The sequence below is a fragment of the Notothenia coriiceps genome, unplaced genomic scaffold (assembly GCF_000735185.1).
Source record: "Notothenia coriiceps isolate Sejong01 unplaced genomic scaffold, NC01 NC01_scaffold00006907, whole genome shotgun sequence".
Lineage (NCBI taxonomy): Eukaryota > Metazoa > Chordata > Actinopteri > Perciformes > Nototheniidae > Notothenia > Notothenia coriiceps.
The window spans coordinates 49981-65729 of record NW_011339608.1 but is presented as its reverse complement, the minus strand read 5'-3'; the positions used below and the strand labels follow the sequence as shown (position 1 = coordinate 65729).

General features: G+C 40.2%; 1 pseudogene; it reads right to left on the bottom strand.

The window, feature by feature from the left end:
• LOC104943826 (ELKS/Rab6-interacting/CAST family member 1 pseudogene) overlaps nucleotides 1–15749 on the bottom strand; it is a 49111-nt pseudogene that overhangs the window by 1177 nt on the left and 32185 nt on the right.

The window sequence follows — 15749 nt, the reverse complement described above, 5'->3', positions numbered from 1 at the left end:
ATCTCTCCAGAGAGAACTTTTTCCTCTAGGCTTCACCAAATTTTTTTTTTTTTCAACAAATTTTTTTTTTTAGAAAAAAAAATTTTTAATTAAAAAAAAACTTTTAGGCGCCATTCTAAAACAGTCAGGAGTGGCTGCCCATTACCTTCAAATAAATGGCGCTATGGCGCTATGAAGCCATATAGCAATGTAGGGATCAATATAATATACAGCCACATTTTTACGTCCCCGGCTCGGCCATCTGCGAGGCGTTTTCACGGCGCTGCACGCGCCGTTCAACCGTTTTGTTCCCGACGTATGTACTGGTGTAACACGTTTACCGGTGTAAAACTCTAGCCTACTGTCCTGCGCAAACAGCTCACAGGCTGCCAACCAAAGGTAACACTCGATCTCAATTGCTTACACGTATATATTTGTAAAGGCCCGTCATTTTGACTGAATAACACTTAATTTCAAACGATATAAGTGATTGATCAACGTTATAACGTAAGGAACCGTACACATTCTCTTGGAATAAAGGTAAAACTCACGTACTCTAATGCAGCGCCCACTTCCAAATCGTGCATTTACAAAACCCAGAAAACAAAAATTTTGGCAGGCTGGAGCTGATGTTTGGTAGTTGGTCAAACGTATCCTAATTTTTAACAGTTGTGAGTGAGTGGGGCCAGATTCTGTAAGGGTTTCCTTCACGAGACAGAGAGCAAACACGACCTTACTTCAGTGCCGCTGCTCATTTGGGTTTTACGACAGGGTTTGTCCGCGCGTCTCCGAAAAAGAAATGATCACAGGCCTCAGCCCCGGCCGTTTGACGACGTCGCGTACGACCGAGTCGAGTCGAGACCAAGACTCCGACGACCTCTCGCCCTTTCTGCTCGACGGGAGGGACGGACAGCGACCCGCACGGACACGTCAATGTTGGTTACGCAGGCGACGTTTTTGAGCGCACAGTCACATTACTTACCTTTGCGAGACACGTAAACCGCGTGCCAGACACTGCAGTGCCATAAACTTTTAGTATGTGCCCTAGTTTATGGGACCATATGGCTATTATGCAGTATGCGCGGTTCGGATTGCAGTATGGTATTTATAGGTAGAAATCAAAGTTTTACACAACATTGTGACGCACCGCATAGGACGTCATAGAGCATAACATTTCTTTTCCATTCCGCGCGCGCACCACATGCACCAAAGATTTACATTACCATTTAGCTTTTACACACACACACCACACTACAAACACAAAGTCCGAGAAGTCCTACCCACCCACCGGTACCCCTCCGGTACAGAGAGGACCGGAAACTGGCACCTGTCCCCCCGGCACTCGACGGACGGGAGGGCGTCGCGTCAAAGGACCCAGCAAGAGAAACCACCCGTGACATCACAAGCGGGGCAACCTACTCTCGAAGGGGATATAGTCTTGCGAACTCCCGGTTTTTTCCACCACGTCATGTGAACAGGCGACACCGTGCAGAAAGGTACGAGCTCACGGACACAACAACTACACCAACGCAGTTAACAGTATTTTAGTCGAGGATAGTAGACAAAGGTTGGTGCAAGCGAACCTGGAGACAGTCTCTTGCAGTCATGAGTCCTTATTCACGAAACTCTTAGGCTGACGTGACTTGATAGTGCATACAGTACCTGCGTCTTTCCCTTCATATACCTTACACGCAAACGTACACCCCTTTGATCGTCAACAGCACATGTCTCCTGGATGACATCTCGTGTATTTCTGAACCGGTGGCACGCAATATTACCCAAACTATACGGCCGATACTTGCCCTTGTTGTCACTTTTTTTCACGTGGTATAATTGGGCTTCTATGACTTCGAATTTATTTTTTTCATTTCACTTTTCGGATAGACACCGAGTGGGGTAAGCGAGTCATTTGTGACTTTACAACTGAATAAGTAAATAAAATGTCACTTTTTCGTACCAGTTTTGTTCTCAGTGCTATTTACAACGGTCCGGCGTTCCGTACAACAACTGTACGTAACAGAAGAAGACATTATCCTTAACCAGGTCAAGGATCTCGATTGCCTCCAATATTTCCTTCAAAGTTTCCGCAGGAAACGGTATAGTCGACAATCTGTTACTCTTAAGTTTGTTCACGACAGAATCAAAGCTCCGCCGGTGACTCTGGAAGGATATCAGATAAAAAGTGAAGGACATATATATATAACACATATAACAGAGATATAAAACAAAAAAAAATATAAAAACTATAAAAAAAAAACATAAAAAGGACAAGAAAAAAAGAGAAAAACAAAAAAAAAAAAAAACAGAAAACAAAGAAAGTCAAACGCAAACGCAAGAAACCAGACAACAACGTACAGAAAAAGGAAGAGAAGAACAAGGAGGAAATATACTCAGTACAAGAACGGCACGCACGAAAACCAGACCGCGTGGCACCGAAGCGAGCAGCAAGGAGGATGGAGAAGTGGACAAGTAGTGGGTAGGTAACTTTGTGGTTAGTGTGTCTTCATCCGTCGGAAAATTTTTAGAAATAGGGGATGATTCTGTTAACTCAGTTAATGTATGTCGACCAAACACTTGTCGAAGATCAGAAAGAGGGACGAAGGTTCTCTATAGTAAACTCTTTCATTCCGTTAACAAAAGTCCCAATCGCAAACGACTAAGGTGTCAAGGTATCTTGTTCGACTTCACACATTATCGGTTTTACACCGTACCTACTACCTATTTACGAGGTAACAGTCCGTGTACAAATTGGTGAGTTTCACAGTCAGCCGAGAGCATAGATATGGATGGCAGAAGACCCAGACCTGGAAAATCTGAAAGTGAAAATTGGTTTGGTTATATGTCTATCTGTCAGCACACATTGTTTCGAGTGTCTGTTTGTACAATCATTACTCGTTTTGCAGTTTGTTCTCAGGACAACGAACCACAAAGTCATCATTCCACAAATCGGGACTAAATGTACACCTCTGCCTTTTCCTTCTCTCCTAAGCTATAGTTTTTCTAGAAGGCCCAAGTGTCCGGTTACCGACGAGTTCCCATTTGTACAGGAAGGTGTGCCTCCTGGCGACTCCTCCTGCGACATATGCTATACCGGCCCGGACATTCAACCGGGCCTGTTTTATGCTGGTTTTCGTCGCTTCTTCTGGAGGGTCGTACCATCGGTACCAACGGGAAGACAAAAAAGCCGGCCATTGTACAGACAAATCTTTGCTCACGGCAAGTAGGTTACAACATGAAAATAAAACAACAGATAACACAAAAGGACATCGTATTTACAGGGCTACATTTACACACCTAGAGACATTGACAAGTATCAACCATATATTTATATCTCGCCCTGTCAATAAGCCTGGCGTTAGACTTTTTCGCTGTCCGTCATTTCGACAGACAGGATCGTAAAATATCCATCATAATCCCTTATTACCCGTCGGGTCTGAAAAGTGCACGATAGAGCATGCTCGTGAACTGTCAACGGGGGGTGGGGCGGTGTTATGCCGTGTTTGCATGCACCTCGCGTGGGACGCGCACAGCGTAAAGCAAGACCTCCCAGACATGTATTGATCTGTACGGCAAAGTACGGTTTGGAAACTATATAATTTCCTTTTGGAGGGCATGCATAACACGGCATAACACCAGAGCCTGGCTGCGGGGAAACGTTGGCGCTGTTCCGAGTTTGTTCTAATCTGTCAAAATGACAGACTGCTTTCAGATTTTTCCGGTTATCAGGTTACAATGATTATATATTTTGATACTCAGATTAAGTTACCGAATTTTTTTTTTTTACATGTAACTAGTAACTGTAATTGTTCTAACTAACCCTCCCAACCCTGTTAATAAATGATATTGCACTCAAGCTCCATTCACTAAAGATGATTGTTATGCTAAGGTGTGTAATAAAGTTATCATGATGTGTCTAAAGGTCATCTTTAAAGCAAAAGTAGTTTCAGCAGTGTATTGTTTTCACCCTGGGGTCCAATAGGACATTGAGAATTGTGGAATTTCGTAACGACTACTAAATGTGTGGTAGAATCCCTTTTCTAAGAACTACATCCTAGGATAATATATTGTTTTTACAATTTTCATACATTACAATATTATACTTTTTAAGATTTCCATAGCTGACAGGTTCACACAAACTTTTGTCAGAAACTTTTGAACATTGATTTTCAAAGCAATAGATTTATTACCATATGACCCATTCTCTGTTTCCTATCATAGTAAAACATATCACTGTCAGTTTTTTACTTATTTTAAAGTTAAAAAAAACAACTGTAAAAGGATAAACATGATCTTTGATGGGAAATGGGAACATTAAATACATAGTTGTGGAACTATGTGGTACTATCAACTGATTCAAATACACAACTAAACATACATCAGTGACAGTGTTCTCAGGACGACTGGTGGAATATTTACCTCTTATTTTATGCCAGGTCACCATGTCAATCAGATGCAACTCTCTGAAAGGAAGAGGGGCAAAAACAAAGATTTTACAATGTATTCTACACCAGAAATGTGTGGGTATTCTGACTACTTATGGAATGGATAGATAGAAACTATTCAGCAGTGAGTAGGAGCCGCTCTAACAGGCTGCAACTTGTTTAAGTTAAGAATTAACATTTGGACTTTAGTGGCTTTTGTGAGCAAGGCCTGAAGAGACAGGCTCTCAGTGTTTTACCTAGACTTAGCAGCTTATGGAGCTAGTGCAGACAGTTCCTTTCCTAACAGTTGGCAACATTATGCTGGGTTTTTAGTTGGACTATTTGGTGCAGTTTACTTTGCTGGCCTCTGAAACTGAAATGAGTCAGGATAAAATGAAAGAACAAAACCAAGTTTAGACATTGACAATGCAATAATTCAACAAGCAATGCCAACATTCAGGCAGAACGAACAACGACATTCCTACTGGCAGACACACAGCCTCACAGACACACACACACAGCCTCACAGACACACAGCCTCACAGACACACACAGACACACAGCCTCACAAAGACACACACAGCCTCACAAAGACACACACAGCCTCACACAGACACACACAGCCTCACACAGCCTCACAGACACACACAGACACACACACACAGCCTCACACAGACAGCCTCAAACAGCCTCACACAGATACACACAGGCTATTATTTAGAAAGTGCTTCAGAAATCAACAACATAAATGTCTTGACATTAATTTATAAACCAAATAAATCAATTGTATTGGTCAAGCCTCCCTATATCTGTGTGTGAAATTGTTCCATCCTCAAAAACAAAAAACTAATGCTTCTGCAGTTTAGCTGCAGCTTCTAGCAACGGTCTTCTGTTAAAGAAAGGACACTGAATGTGGCATCACACCAGGGGCGGAGCTTCAGGGGGGGCTGTAGGGGCAGGGCTCCCCGGGCCCGGAACGGTCGGGACCCAATGGGGGCCCGTCACCGAGGCAGCAGGCTCCGCCCCCGAGATATTCGCCAGCGGGCCCTGCTGCCTCGCGCCACTGAGTGCACTGACGTTCGTGGTCATATTAGGTATAAAGCATTGTAGCCTATAATATGAGTTGAACTTGTGTTGCTATTTTCACACTCACATTTAACGTTAAAACATGAAAAATTGCAAGTGAATCCCTTCTATTGTCTACAAATGTATTTTGGGTAAAATCGTCATCAACAGCCGTCCATCAACATCATACGTAAATGAACGTCAACGTCATCATCAATCACTTGTCATTCAACAGAGCACTGCCTAAGCATGAGCAGTTATAAACACAAAAGTGGAGCTACAAAACGCAAAGAAAAAGATAAAAAGGACCAAGGAAAAGCCAAATTTTCCAAGCTAGATGGATATTTTTTTCGCCCTACTCCTCCTCCTGCGGGAGATGAACCTGAAGTTGTTGCCACTGCCAGCCGTGTTTCATCCCCGAGCCCCAGCCCGCCAACAACGTTAGTGAGGGTTAGCCAGATTTACAGGTAGGCTACAATCACGGACACACACGTCTGTCAGCAAGAAAATGTGAGTTTGTGTTAAATGTTGATATCATGGTTGTTGTTACTTCGTGTAGCTCGGCCACCTATCTTATTTCCTTTTCTGTCTCTCGGCTTTAGTGATGATGATAATAATAATAATAATAATAATAATAATAATAATAATAATAGGGACGACTCAGCAGCTGCTAGCTGCTCGTCTAGAGGAGAGCCAGGCCTGACGCTTGACCAGCCGCACCCCTCCCCCTCCGGCTTTTTACCTGCTGCGCCGCAAGGTGAAGAAGTACCGGACACTGGGAATGAAAGCAGCAACAGGTCTTCTCCTCACGCTACTCCTACGGGTGAAACTCAGACCACGGATCATGATGTGTCCTGCAATTATCCTCTGGAGCGTTTTCGATTAGGGGAAAACCAAAAAAGAAATAATTTTTTTTTTTCTTTTTTTTTTTTCTTTTTTTTTGGCCCCTTAAAATCCCCCTAGACGAAAAAAAAATTCTTTTTAAACAGCGCCCTGTCCCCCCCCATAAAACTTTTTTTTCCCCAAAACCGAAAATTTAAAAATTTAAAACCCTTCACCCACAAAACAAATTTAAAAAGTCCCCCGCACCCGGGTTTTTTTTTTTTTTCGGGTTTCCTTATTTTTTCGGCTCCCCTTTTCCCCCTCCCGGGGGGGGAACGGGTTTGGAAAAAATACCAAAAAAAAGAAAAACGCGAACGAAAAAAAAGTTAATTTTTTTTTTAAGAAAAGTTGGGAATTTTTTTTTTTGGGTTGAAGTTTGGCCTGGAGCAAAAAAAAATTTTTTTTTTACAAGGGGACCTTCAACTTTTTTTTTTTTTTTCGTTCAAAGATAAAAACCCCCCCTTTTGTTTGAACAAATTTTTTTTTCCCTGGGCGAGATTTTTGAAAAAAAAAACCCAAAAAAAAAAAAAAAGTTTTTTGTTTTCATTTTTAGGTTTTTTGCTTTTACCCCCCCGGGTTTTAAAAACGAAAAGTACACTTTTTTTTTTTTCAAATAAAGGTTTGGGGCCGGTCTTTTCTTTCGGTTTTTTTTTTCTTTTTTTTTGATTTTTTTTTTTTTAAGTTGGTTAATTTTTTTTTGCCCGAATTTTTTAAAAAAAGGAAAAAGGGGTTTGAGGCGAAACCCCAGTTTGAAAATAAGGCCGGTAAACCTTTAACGGAAACAAAAACGCAAAATCCCCGGGTTTTTTTGTCCCCTTAAAAATACCCCCTTTTTTTTTTTTTTGTAAAATTATTTTTTTTTTTTTTTCCCCGGGAAGCCCAGGGGTTTTTTTTTAAAAAAATTTTTAAAAGGGGAAAATGGGTCCAACTGGGGGTTTTTTTTTTTTTTTCCCTTAAAACTTCCGGCGTTTTTAAACCTTCCCGTTTTTCACAATGAAGTTTCTTTTAACGGTTAAATTTTTTTTTTCGGTTTAAACCCAAATTTTCGAAAAAAAGATTAAAAAAACCAAAGTTTTTTTGTACCGCTGGGGGTTTTTTTTCCCTTAAAAAAAAAAAAACCCCTTTTTTTTTTTTTCCGTAAAAAATTTACAACGGAAAAAAAAAGGTGTAATTTGGAACGTTTTTCCGGTTTTTTTCCTGCGCCCTAATTTTTTAAAAAAAAAGAGTTTTTTTTTTTTTTCCCCGTTTTTTAAAAAAAAAAGATGAAGAAAAAATGACGTTTTTTTTAAAACCGGTTTTTTAAAAAAAAAGGTTTTTCAAAACCCAAAAAAAAAAACCCCAAACCCTTCATTAAAATTTTCCCCCCTTGTTTAAAACTAAACTTCCGGCCCCTTTTTTTTTTTTTTTTTTCCCCAAAGGGCGGGTTGAAGAAAACAAGGGAAGAAATTTTTGAAATTTTACCCCCTTTTTTTTTTCAAAGGTTTTTTTTTTTTTGTTTTTTTTTTGTTTCAAAAAAAAAAAACCTTTTTTTTTTTGGGGGTTGGATTTTTCCCCCCGGTTCCTTTCAACAATTTTCCTTTTTACCCTTTTTTGATGAAAACTACTTTTTTTTTTTTTGGAAAAAGAACTTTTTTTCCCCCTTTTTTTTGTTTTCCGGCGGAGGGGGTGAAACCCCCTGCGTTTCCTTTTCTTTTCGTTTTTTTGAAAAAGCCCAACCCCTTGGCAAAAAAAAAAAGTAACCCGTAAACAAAGAGCCTATTTATTAAGTAAAGGCAACGGTTTTTGAAACGGGTTTTTCCCTTTTTTAAAAGTTGGTAAAAGAAAAAAAAAATTTTTTTAAAAACCCGTTTTTTTTTTGAACACCCTTTTGGGGTTAACAAAAAAACCCTTTTTCCCCCCGGTTTTTTTTAAAAAAAAGGTTTTTTTGGGGGGTTTTTTTTTTTTTTTGTTTGTTTTTGAATTTTGAAATTTTTGGTTTTTCCCGGTTTTTTTTTTTTTTCCCTACTCCATTTTTTAAAAAATTGGGTTTTTTTTTGGGGGTTTTTTTTTCCCGAAAAACCCCCGGGGTTCGCCCCCGAAAATTTTCCCTTCTTTTTTTCCGGTGAAAAAATGTCAAGGCCCCCCCTGTTAAAAAGCCGGCGGTTCGAAAGCGGGGGGACCGGGTTGTCGACGAAAAAAAAAGGAAAAGTTTCCTTTTTTTGGACAAAAAAGTTTTTCCCCCCCCCCCTTGGGTTTTTTAATGGTTTTTTTTTTCTTGATTTTTTTTTTTTTAAAAAAAAGACAAAGCGCTAAAGAACAAAATTTTTTTTGTTTGTTTTAAAACGAAAAGGGTTAAAACAAAAAAAATTTTTGTTTTTTTTTGGGTCCCGTTTTCAATTTTTGGTTTTAAAAAAGATGGGTTTAAAAAGTTCAACCTTTTCCCAAAACGGGGTGGGTTTTTTCCGGAAAGAAAAAAAAGCCCCCATTAAAAAAGAACCCCCCCCTGGAAAAAGAAAAAAAAAAAAGGAAAACAAAGGTTTTTTTTTTTTGGGGACCGTTTGGCGGCCTTTTTTTTTCGCCGAAAAGGAAAAAAGAAAAAGGGTTTTTTTTAATTTTTTTTTTTTTTGAAAGTAAAAGGGTTTTTTTTTGATTTAAAAAACTTTCCCTTCCCCCGTTTTTGCTTTACCCCTTTTTTGTTTCCCTCCTTCCCCCTTGACTCCCACCCTTTTTTTTTGAAACCCCGGAAAAACGAAAACCAGGTTAAAAAAAAGGCTTTTTTTCAAAAAAAAAACCCCTTTTTGGCTTTTCCGGTTTTTTTTCTTTAAAAAACCCCCTTGGTAATTGTTCGCCCCAACAAACACCCCCTTTGCCTCAAAAAAGCGGCCCCTTTTTTCCGCGTTCCCCGGAGCCGGCCTTTCACCCGGGAAAGTTTTTTTTCATTTTCACCCCCCCCCTTTCAAAATTTTGTTGAAGGTTTTTTGTACAATTTTTTTACAACAAAATGGTTCCAAAATTTCCCCCCGGAATTGAAACAAATGCCAAAAAAACCTTACATACCCCGGGCGGCAACGGTTTTAAAAAAAAAAAATGTTTTGAAACGACAACGAAAAAAGAAAAAAGGTTACCCACCCGCCCTTTTACCGAAACAAAGGGTTTAACCAAAAACCTTAAAAAACCCAAACAAAAGAAGTTTTTTTCCTTTTTTTTTTTTTTTAACATTCAGTTTAAAAAAATTTTAAAAATCCCGATTAAAACAAAAAAGCCCAACCAAAAAGGAACCCACCAACAAAAACCTTTTGAAAATTAACAAAAAAGGGTAACAAATTTTATTTTAAAGTTTTAATTTAAATTAAAAAAAGGGAGAACCTTAATTAATTATAAAAGCAAAAGATTAAAAAATGGGAACGCCCCCCCCCATTTTTTTGCCCTTAGAAAAAAAAAAAAATTTTTTTTTAAAATAAAATTTGTTTTTTTGGAAAAAAAAAAAAAAAGAAATTCAAAAATTTGAAAAAAAGGAAAAGGTTTTTTTTTTTTTGTTGGGTAACCAAAAAAATTTTTTTTTAAAACATTTTTTAAAAAGAAAAAAAATTGAAACCCCTGACCTTCGCCCCCCCTTTTTGGAAAAAATGGCGGTTGCCCTTCGCAAAAAGGTTTTCTTTTTTAAAAAAATGGGGGTTATTGGGGCCTGAAAAAAAGGGGGCATTAAAAAAAAAAAAACCAAAGGTTTTTTTTTTTTTTTCCCCGGAAATTAAACCCCAAAAAATTTTTTTTTTTTTTCCCCCCCTTTTGGGGCCCCCCAAGTTAACAACCCCGGGGCCCGGGGGGGCCGGGCCCAAAAAAAACTATAACACGGCGGTTTTCAAACCTTTTTTTTTTTATTTGGTTAAGGGGATAAAATTTTTTTTTGGAAACAAACACCGAATAAAAAAAAAATTAACTAATTCCCAGATTTTAAAAATCAAATTTTTGTTTTCGTCCCCGTTTTAAAAAATGCCCAAAAAAAAAAAGGTTTGGGTAACCAAAAAATTTTGATTTCTAACATCAGTTCCTTTTGTCAAACTGGTATAACTTGATTATTGTTAAGTGGAGACCGACCGTCTCTGGAGACGAGGTATGGAAGAGAACCCTGCATTTTAGTGTCATGTAAATTAAATATAAGTTAAATTATAGGGTAGGGAGTGTATGAAAACCAATGAATATTATTGAATATAAAAGAAAAAGAAAAATACACGAACGGGTTGTGTTTGTAAAGGGTTTTAACCCTTAGTTATTTCACTTTTATAATTAGAATTAATTCTTTATATTGATAAATATTAATCCACGTCGACTGTGTATAAAAGTCACTACCTAATAGAGGGTAAATAAAAGAAATCAAGTTAAAACTAGAATTATTTTTTTACAGTTTTTTATCACTTTTACGAGTGCTCTGAAGTTTCACGTTCCAATATATAAATCCACAAACGAAATCGGATACATGACATACAGAATTACGAGAATATACGACTGCCGACATGAAGGACTTTGAATTATAATAATAATAAGAAGGGTTGTCTGCTTTCGACTGTCCTTCCCTGGGTTACCGGACAAAGGGCGTAGACGTCGACAAGTAAAAGAAAATGTTTTCCTCTTTTTTCCGGACAGTAAACTTCGTGTCTTACATCTTTCTCGGTTAAGGATGACAGACTCTCCCCTAATTAACTCCTTACCTTCCTTCTTTCCGACGGCACCAGATTTACTGACTCCCTCTTTCGTCCAGGAGTTGTGTCCGCCGGACGTACTTCTAGGAGTTGGTGATAGAACTCCTTTACGGCCTGCCCGTTCGTTGGTGCCATCTTCTTTTTGAAAGTAGAGTCGTTTCTGTGTAGTACCGGTCGATCTCTAGGTCGATCTCCTCAGGTTCGTTTCGTCTCAATGACGACGCACTTGTTCATAAGACGAGAGTCGACCTCACTTTCCAAGAAGCCTTAACCCTCGTCTCAATGAACGCCTGTTCATAAGACGGAGAGTCGACTCGACCTTTTCCAAGAATGCCTACCTCTGTCCTAACGGTCTATCTGTCGTAAGTCACGACACACAACTCATACAACGAGCAAACTCCAAGGTAATGGTAATGGGTCCTCAACCAAGGGGTTTTCGTGACTCAGAACTCTGGTTCAAAAAGTATGGGAGTACTTTGACGCAGTATTAATGTGTGTGGGAAGTAGACCGACGTGAGAAAGTGACACGCACTTTCTCACGTCGGTCCTACTTCCACACACATTAATACTGCGTCCAAAAGTTAAGTCCCAGTAAACTTTCTGCAAGCAACCCAGAAGTTCTGAGTCACCGAAACCCCCTTGGTTGGAGGCCCATACATTACCTTGGGAGTTTTTTGCTCGTTGTAATGAGTGTGTGTCGTGACTTACGACAGATAGAACCGTAGGAACAAGAGGTAGGCTTTTCTTGAAAAGTGAGTCGGGACTCTCCGTCTTTATGAACAGTGCCGTCTATTGAGACGAGGTAGGCTTCTGGAAAGTGAGTCGACTCTCGTCTTATGAACAGTGCCGTCATTGAGACGAACGGAACTGAGGAAGATTTCGACGCTTAGAAGATCGAACGAATTACACAGAAACGACTCTACTTCAAAAAAAAGAGATGGCAACCAACCGAACGAGGAGCCGTAAGAAGTCTATCAAAACCAACTCTAGAAAGTTATCGTCGGCGGACACAACTACCTGGACGAAGGAGAGTCAGTAATCTGTGCGTCCGAAAGAAGGAGGTAAGGTAGTTAATAGGGAGAGTCTGTCATCCTTACGAGAGATGTAAGACACGAAGTTTAACTTTGTCCGGAAAAAAGAAGAAAACATTTTCTTTTTACTGCGACGTCTACGCCCTTTGCCGTAACCCGAAGGACAAGTCGAGCAGACAACCCTTCTAATATTTTATAATCAAAGTAACCTTCAGTGTGGCACGTGTATATTCTCGTAATTCGTATGTCATGTATCCGATTTCGTTTTGTGGTTTATAGTATTGGAACGTGAAACTTCAGAGCACTTGTAAAAGTGATAAAACTGTAAAAATATTCCTAGGTTTTTAACTTGATTTCTTTATTTACCTCTTAAGTAGGTATCGACTATCATACACGTGAGTACGACAGGATGTGAATTACTATTTATGTCACATCCCCAATCTATAACCCGGAATTAGTTCTATATATAGTTGAATGTCACAGTGCTAGGGTTACAACAACCTACGTATTTAGGAAGCAGCTGACACGGTAATCTAACGTCGTCGTTGATATCCATAACAAAAATGTCGCAATTGTCAATATATATTTACGACCTTTTTCGTGGACACTTCCGTGACACACTATACTTATCTGATATCTTACATATTTACATGTACACGGATAAAATGCAGGGTTCTCGTTCGATACCTCGTCACTCGTCTATCAAGAAGTATACGAACGGACAACGTCGTCAGTCTGTCCGTCTGACGTATGAACAATCTCTCCAATAGTTACCACGCGAGTCTTCTGTAGTAAAACCAACGGAACGTTAAGGACAGGATCAAAGGTGTCACCGAACTGTTAGTGAATTAGCTGATTCATGGACGACAAGATTACGTCACGACTAGTGGAGATTAACCTCACCTAGTCATATAGATATGCGGTAGTAGTACATACAAAAGTTTAGTAGATAACTTATTCATACGATGGTGACCCCGTTGTATAGTCTTTGGGCGCGCGGCCCCCCCGCCCCGGTGTACTAGCCCGGAAATTTGGGTTATTTCGAAACTGTTTTTATAGCCGCTCAGGCCCCACCGATTAGACTGCGAGCACGCGGTATTTTTCAGCGAGTCAGTCATTCTAATGTTAAATTTTTTTACAAACTTTCTTTTCATGATTCTTTCCACATTATGATAACATTCTAAAAGCAAAGACGTTTCCCATATCTCTTGCTTTATATAATAGTCTCTATTATTACTATTATTGTACTGTATTTCAGGTTGTTTGGTGTTCCTGTGTTAGCTTTGTATCGGATTATTTTACTGTTGTAAAGCTGTGTGGTAAGTGGTACCTGTCTGGTAGGCGGCGGTGGTACTCTCGTGTCGTCACATTTTAACCGTGCTCCCGCGGTCTGTATAGAGTGCATGTGTCATCCGATGACCATGTTTAATTTAAACTTCACATGAGTGGTGATGAACTTCCCGTGGCAGCCGCTTCGGAACCGCGCGAGGCGCTTGAGCAGGTGTTAGGCGACATACAGGTTAAGAGACCGAGCCAGTGAAGCCTACCTTCGTTCCGGTCAGGTGTGAGTCAGAGAGGGGACAGGGGTGCACGAGGAGTTTATCAAACAAAACTACAACAATTAAAACCTCTTTTCTCGCGAGCTGCCGCCAAACGGTGCCACTGTCCTTCTCAGTCTTTCTTATTCTTACTTCCACGACAGTTTGGAGTGACTTACATCTACAAATGACGACCCAAACATTTGTTACTCGTAAAGAATGTCTAGCGCGCTTGTCTAAAATATCCAAAAACATAAACAGGGACTTTGTCCAAGACTTTCTTTCGTCGACCGGTCCCTTCGACCGCCGCTACCAGGGCTGACAATCACGAGAGATTTCGCCGACCCGCGAACCACATTTAGGAGTAGGAAACACGAACATCACTCACACAACCCCCACTTAACGGAGTTTGTACAAGTGTCAACGTAAATTCTACCACTTAGAAACACCTGTCAACGACCTACTAGATATAGCTCCTGTACGTAACTTTTTGCCAGTGGGCTTTCAACGAGAGACGCAGTCACTCCGCCGCCAGAAGTCTTTCAAGTAGTTTCACAGAGAAGTTGAAAGGGACCGGGACCCAAAAAAGTTTGACACCCAAACTGAAGGGGTAAATCATCGGTCCCGTTCTCCACCGGCCTGAAAGCGGAGTAGTTTAACAGGGTATCTGAGGGTGGGTTTTGTGACTACCGTAAAACGTCATCTCATCTACGAAATCTTATAGGCGCAGAAAACCGAACGTCATTGACACTTCGTGTTAAATACGAAAGGTTTTAGAACCAGACGTACAACTGTTTTTATCTTTCGATTAAACGAATACCGTAAAGAACTCACGTGAACGGAAGTAACGCGAGTAGGAAAAACAGTGACCATTCCCTATAAAACTGCCTCCCGAAAATATTACAGAGGTATAGACACGGAATTGGCGTTGTTCGCGTAGTACCGCTCTACTGGTCGCTCACCCTGTATTCGCAAAATTACACTATCAAGACGAGAGCCGCAGTAATTGGAGTGACTCGTTACGGGGTAGCAAACTATGACACTGGTTTTTTCAAATCTCGCAGAGATGTCACAGTATCTTGACGAAGTGAGGTCCTGGTAAAAATTGTCTCAGCAACTCACGATCCAACTCTAATACTCGTCGCGTTACTTGTATCACCCGTCCCCCGAGGAAGAGCCCGATAAGAACGAACGTGCGGTGAGTATAATCGGCGGTAGTATCGGGACAGGCGCTGTAAATTCTGTCTAGATTAGGCAAAAAGAGATAGTCTTGGTTCCTAAAACAAAAGTTCGAGACTTCGACTACTTGAAGTCAGTGAAGTTTGGGGTTTTCTGAAGTAACTAGACATATAGACAAACGTTATAGGTACAGCAAGAATTGTTGTCAATACATCGCCATTTGGACTGAGTTGACCAGATAGAAACTGTGTAGAACGCACACACAGGTACTACTGCCTTATTTTACCCCGAAGCAAATAAAGTAGTACTACAGTCGAAAGTGTGCAACTCTATTATACATTTATTAGAGTAGAACTTAGACCACTGACTCCATAAAGTGACTGGGAAGACCAGCCAACTAATCGAGAAAGTTTTGTCCCAGCATCGCTCGGTTATTAAGATAATAACTGTTTTTCAACGGTCGAAAAGGGACTGATCTTGGAGAGCTACCGGGGACTTACGGTTCAACGAACTTCGATCTCACTCTCAAATGTAATTTGTACGCGAGGTGCTGGACAGAGGTTTTAACCCGCCGTAATGCGTGTAAGGAGAGGTACAGTCGCAGATAACACGGCAACCAAAAGGTGACGAGTATATGAGTTGCGTACGTGGTTCCACATAAACTCACCTAAGTACGGAGAGTTAAAATCATCTTTCAAAGGTCAGAAAATAAGGCAAATTGGGTACGTAACAACATCTTGCCACGGAAAGCCAACCGTTTTTCGGTCGTTCCGAGTGTCATCGTCGTCAGGTTAAAACCCCTTATCGTGTAGGTCGACGCACCTTTAAAGTAGGGTTGAAATCACCACCTACATTATCGAAAAGACCTTTTCGTTGCCAATAGGAACAGAAACCCTTTACCTGGAAACCAAACGTACCCGGTAAAATTCCTATATAGAAAACTATAACCGCAGGAGTTACAAAAAGTTTATCAAACGG